The sequence below is a fragment of the Vulpes lagopus genome, chromosome 2 (genome assembly GCF_018345385.1).
Source record: "Vulpes lagopus strain Blue_001 chromosome 2, ASM1834538v1, whole genome shotgun sequence".
NCBI classification, from domain to species: Eukaryota; Metazoa; Chordata; class Mammalia; order Carnivora; family Canidae; genus Vulpes; species Vulpes lagopus.
In genome coordinates this window covers 153,043,668-153,049,667 of record NC_054825.1, presented here as the reverse complement: position 1 = coordinate 153,049,667, position 6,000 = coordinate 153,043,668, and the positions used below count along the sequence as shown (strand labels likewise).

At 51.0% G+C, this 6,000-nt stretch overlaps 1 protein-coding gene across 4 annotated transcripts in view; it reads left to right on the top strand.

Moving 5' to 3' along the window:
- The first annotated feature begins 508 nt into the window (after positions 1 to 508).
- SYK (spleen associated tyrosine kinase) overlaps positions 509 to 6,000 on the top strand; it is an 83,523-nt gene continuing 78,031 nt past the window's right edge. For 3 of the 4 annotated variants that reach the window (XM_041746497.1, XM_041746494.1, XM_041746498.1), the window contains exon 1: positions 509 to 634. The gene's annotated coding sequence lies outside the window, so the exon portion shown is untranslated. The remainder of the gene's footprint in view (positions 635 to 6,000) is intronic. The other variant, XM_041746496.1, reaches the window with a different exon arrangement.

Sequence of the window (6,000 nt, the reverse complement as noted above, 5' to 3'; positions counted from 1 at the left end):
GGCCGGAGGTTCCTGTTGCTGTCAGGGCCCCTTGTGTGTAGATGAAGACCCCTGGGGTGGGCCTTCTGGGCCTGGGAGGCAGGGCGCAGGGGGCTAGGGGCGCTCGCAGCCTGTCCTGGGCGCACCGGCACGGCACGGCGTGGGGTCCCCGCAGGCACTCCGGGTGGGCCCGGGGCGCTGGGAGCACAGGGGCACGGGGGCGCGCCCGCAGGCTGGCGGGCGGGTAGGTGGGCCCCGGGCGCGGGGGCGCTGGGGGCACCGGGGCGGGCGCGGGGTCGCTGGGGCGCACCGGCGGGCAGGGGCATTGGGTCTGGGGCGCTGGGGGCGCCTGGGGCACCGGGGCGGGCGCGGGGTCACTGGGGCGCACGGGCGGGCGGGGGGAGGCGGGGGGGGCGGGCCCCCGGCGCTGGGGCGCGGCGGCCGGGAGGAAGTGCGGGGCCTGCCCGGGCGCGTTAAGGAAGTTGCCCGAAATGAGGAAGCGCCCCGCGCTGGACGGCTGAGAAGACTCCGGCGGCGGCGGCGGGAGGAGCGAGGAGCAGCGGGCGGTCCCGTGCTGCGCCCCGAGCCGTCCGGGCCCGCGCCCCGCGCCCCGCGCCCCGCGCCCCGCGCCCCGCCCTCGGCTCACCTGGCACAGGTAGGTGTGGCGCGCGCCCCGGGCCGGGCAGCAGGGACGCGGAGCCCCAGGCCGCCGGAGCAGGGGACGGCGGTTGCCCCCCTGCCCGCCCCGAGTCCGGGTCTGCGCCGGGCCCTCGGCGGGGCAGGTGCGCTCAGGGCCTCGGGAGGGACAGGCTGAGCGAGTCTCTGGGGTCAGGACGGGCGGGTGCTGCGGGCCTCGGTCCTCCACCGAGCACTCCCGGGGTCGGGTCGGCGTCGGGCCTGCCGGGGCACGCGGGGCGGGGCGCCCGTGGGGCGGGCGGGGGTGCGGAAGCCGCAGGTGCCGGCGGCGGGCGCGCGTCCGCGGGCGCAGGAGGCTCACCTGGTCCTTTGGCCATGTTATCGCTGCCTGGGAAATTCCACCTTGTTGATGAGGGTGACTCCAGGTGCCAGTGCTCCTGGGCCTGCGGAGGGTCCAGCGCGCGCACGGAAAGAGCAGTTGTGTAGAAACAAGGAACTTCCCGGGCCACCCCCGGGATGGAGCAGGGTCGGTCGTTGAGACGCGTTTTCAGGGTACGGGGACTTAGTAAGTGACGCCGAGAGCCCGGTGCAGTGCGATGCCCGCCCGATGCCCTGTCAGTTGGAGTTTGGCAGCATAGCTCCCAAACCATCAGCCCGCCTACCTAACTGAACAGAGGCGATTCAGTTTTGGGTTTACTCGAATGTTCCAGAACTAGGAAGACCTAGTCTGGAGAAGTCACGGTTTGAGGCTTTTGATGTTGGAGACAGTGTTGCAGGTTATCTTTATCCGTTTGACTGAATGACCAAAGATTCCGTTGATCCCTAGCAAACCTTGAGCAGCAGGTGTTCTTTCCTTAAGCCCTGGAAGCGCTGTCAGTGGGTAGTTTGAAAGTTGGGGATGCCCCACGTCGGAATTTTCTAGTTAAAAAAGAGTTCATCTTGTGATGACTTGGAATTCTTGGAAGGAATGGAAATGATTCTAGCATCTGAAGCCTTTTTTTTTTTTTTTAGTATGAAGAAATTCATTGCCACTAGGAAGGCAGAATTTTAATTACACAGAACTAAATTCATTGATCTGCTCTCCGCCCCCCCCCCAAAAAAAGTCCCTATTGTGCATGAATATATTTATCCTTGAGCTAACACCTTTAGAAAGGTGTAGAGTACTAGGGGTTTTAAATGAGAAATCTTCTCCGTTAAAATTTTTTATCAAGTCATTTTGTTCCATCTCCATTATACTTTTGTTTTGTTATGTTTAGAGGAGATTTTGCAGTAAAATAGAAATAGATTTCTAGTCTCTGTATGTGGAGTGCTTTCATAGGTAGGATTTTATAAATAGGCTTAGTAACTAGAATGTAATGTTTTAAGCTAGGATAAAAAAATGAGGCGTATACTTTAGGTCTTAACCTCTGCTAAGGGAAGAACTTGACAAATAATCTTATTGCTAGATCTGTACTTAAGAAATAACTCACTTTCACCTTCTTTAGGCTCATATTTAATATCCTAAGCAGAAGTCTGACCTCTCAGTTTTTTTTTTTGACCTCTCAGTTTTATTTATTTTCCTTTTTTAAAAAATTTCTCTGCTTTTAAACCAAAGACTCCCTAGTACAGTATCTACTTTATGCAGCACATAGCACGTCCACAATTATTTTCCAAAACCCATGTGCTAAGATATGTTTTGGAATCCTGGATTTTTCACAATTTAGAGTTCAAATTGGGAAGCTAAATTTCAGCATTGAGAAAAACATTTCTCAGAATTTAGAGAGATACGTGTCCACACTGTCGCCGTGTATGAGAGACTCTGGTACACGCTGGGCGGCCTCCCATACTCCCACCCGTTCATATGTCTGCACAGACACTGTGACTTGTCGCATTTAGTGGAATAAACACACTATAAATAGCTGTGTGTCCGTTTAGGGCAGATGTCACTGAGTGAGTTCCCTAAAAGTTACCTCAAAACCTTATTTCTCAGGGGTTTTACGCATCAGGACGTTTGGGACCATATGAGACTCCTAGGGCCTTTTGTTTACTTTTGGAAATAAATCGCATTTCTCCTGTCCAGTAACTATACCTTCTGTGATTAAATGGGCAAATTGCCCCTTTTCAGGGAGCAAGACCTCATTGAAATTTCAATGATAACCATCACAATACAGATCCAAGTGAGAATAAATGATGTTATTTTTTAAGATTTTATTTATTTATTCACGAGAGACAGAGAGAGGGGCATGTAGGACTCCATCCCAGGACCCAGGGGTCATGCCCTGGACCAAAGGCAGACGCTCAACCCCTGAGCCACCAGGGGCCCCAAGATCGATGATTTTAGAGCAAGAATGCAGGGAGGTTACTGCCATCCTTTGTGCCCACAGTATGTTTTTGGAAGAAGTAGTATTTCCTGTTCCCCCCACGGCAGGCTCACTGTCTCTGTGTTATCTGTCCCTAAGGAATGGAAGAGCACTTTTTTAAAATCCGAGCTAATTCTTCCTTTATCCTCACCCTCCTCCCCTTGCTCCCCATTTGCAAAGTTTTAACATCTTCTATTTCTGGATTGTTTTGGGTGCAAATGAGTAGAGAAACAATTAGCCCTTGGGAGAGGACTTTTTTTTTTAATGTTCATGCACTGAACTTTTTTTTTTTTTTTCTTTTAAAGCAACTGAAATCAAAAGGCAAAGTCCTTAGAAGAGCCTGGAATTAAATTGTCTGAATTAACTGTGTCTCATCTCTTGCTCTTCCACCTTGCGTTTCAATAAGTTGGTTCTTTTTCACTTAGAAAAAAACCAGGTTTTTGTTTTGTTTTGCTTTTGACTAGGCAAAGATGAGTACACAAGGAGACAGAGCGGATTTGAAAGGAGAAGTTCATTCATTCATTCTGGTGTTCCATTAGCAGGCACGTTTCCTACGAGCTTATAGTTTCATCTGACAAAAAAAAAATTAGCTTGCATTCTTTGAAACCTGTTTGTCTTTATAAATGAATTCTGTTAAGTTTTGCCCTTTGGATCTTGAAAAGTTGAATTGGCATCGTAAGTGCAGTCACATCTAGTTGAGGCCAACGAGACCAGTCCAGGGAAGAGTATTAGGGCTAACGAATCAGAAGTGGCTCGCTCTGCATCTGTCCATTTCTGGAAACCACCAGAAATGTTTTTTGGAGGCTGCCAGAGGCTGATGGTAGGAGGAGGAAGTGAGTATTGAGGGAGTATCAGTTAACACCCTGATTACTCAGGAGAGGGGCTCTGACAGCTTTTATGGTGGCTGGTATCTGGTGAGTAGTATCCCCTGTCCCAGGGTGCCTCCCTCTGACACAGGGGGTGCTTGGACCCTGGAGCTGGAAGGGTCACCACCTCCCAAGGCTGTGCTGGAGCACTATAGGGGGCCCAGGGCCAGAGGGTTCTGGGCTCCTCCCCGATTGGCCCACGGTATGGGAGGCGTTGATCCCAGTGCAGGCTGAGCTGGCAGGAAGGTCACAAGGCCAGCGGCAGGGTAATGGAGGCGCAGGCCCAGGGATGGTGAGGACGATGAGTTGGGGGGAGTGAGGAAGGATAGTGAGGGCCCAGTTTTGGGAAAAGCCACAACTTAGATATTGGCCTGTTTATCTATGCTCTGTGTGGCTACAGAAAGCATTGGAATTTCCAGCATGTGACCATCTGCTTTCCCACTACAGTTGTTTGTCTTAATTGATAAATCATCATTCCATTCTGGTCAGTCTGATAATTTCTCAGGGTGGTCTGTTTCTGGGATGCCTGGGTGGCTCAGTGGTTGAGCACCTGCCTTCAGCTCAGGTCATGATCCCAGGGTCCTGCGATCGAGTCCCACATTGGGCTCCCCACAGGGAGCCTGCTTCTCCCTCTGCCTGTGTCTCTGCCTCTCTCTCTCTCTCTGTCTCTCATGAATAAATAAATAAAATCTTAAAAAGAAAAAGACTGTTTCTGCTGACTTGTCATGGGGATGTTTTGCTGTGGCCAGAGTTAAATTTTACTTTTGCGAAATTCTAATTTATGCCAATACCTTCCCACCCTCTACAGCTGTTCCCCAAAGTGATCTTTTGACCCTTGTAGCTATTTCTTCTAGAATTCTCCACCTTATTTCCTGATGATAGGCTCATTTGTTCTTGTTTTTGATGTATCGGTTTTAGACAGTGTCTGTCAACTTCCTGCTGTGAGAAGGGAGCCCGTGGCAGTGCCAGGCCACCGCCTCCACCCACCCCAGTCCTGCTGTAACCCCCGGGGATGAGAAGCCCATTTGGTATTTATGGTGATCGTAGTCACTGCGAAGGCAAGGTGTGCAATATAGTTTCAGTGCGTTTCCTGGAGCCCTCTGTCACTTTTCCCGGGTAAACTCTTTGTGTCTTCTTGGTGACTCTCTGCCTGCGACAACGGTCTCCCCAGCTCTGCGACACAAAACTAACCTCCCCACTGGAGTCTGATCACCGCTCTGGTCTTCACTACACACACGTTCGTGAGGGAAACCTGTCCTGTCCCGGGGAGACGGCTGACTGCCCACATTGTTTGCAAAGTGCCTGCCAGACCTCTGCTCCAACCTGTGGCGTCTTCACACACAGCTCACAACCGCATTCACGTGCAGTTGAGCCATTAGAAATCCGCAGTAATAATTGTCAAAAACATCTCCTCAAAACTTTATATTTCTAGGATGTGTATGTACGGATGATCTGTATGTTCTAGATCATACATAGGAATTCCAGCGTGGGAATTTTAAATCAATCTCAGTCCCGCTTCTGTATTTGCTCTGACATGGGTGTTTTCTTATCCAATCGATGGGAATGTATAATTTCCCTGGGCACGGGGAGGGAGCCCGCAGTGCTTTTTTTTTTCAGATGCTCTGGCCTGTATCCCTTGGTCCTGGAGCAGGTGCTGTTTGATTTTAAATGTTTTCCCCAGAGAAGCTTTCCTTGCCCCAGTCACAAAATGCTGGACCAGATGAGGTTTCATGAGCAGATAGTGGCTGTGGGCATGGAGGTGCAAGGAGTCCCTTGCAGGTGACTTGCAGGGGAGAGCACCTGTCAGCACACTTACACCTCCATGGCCACAGGTTGCATTGTCCTTGGGGCATCTGGGGGACCAGAGCTTCTGGAGTCCACTCTAGTGAAGTGGTTGGCAGCCTTCTGCTGCCTCTGTACAAGAGCCTCGGGTGCAGCCTGGGTGGAGGCACAATGCTGTGGTTATTTTCATCTTGATGCTAAGAATATTTGAATCGGTTGATTGCAATATGTCTTACTGAGTATCTTTATCAATGGTGTTTGAGAGTAAGGGCCTGAAGTTCCTTCAGGTTCAAGTCCTGTTCTCTTTTAAGCTTTGGTCTCTGTGAATGCACCAGTACAGGTAAGAATTCATTCATTCATTCATTCATTCATTCATTCATTCATTTTAAAAGATTTTA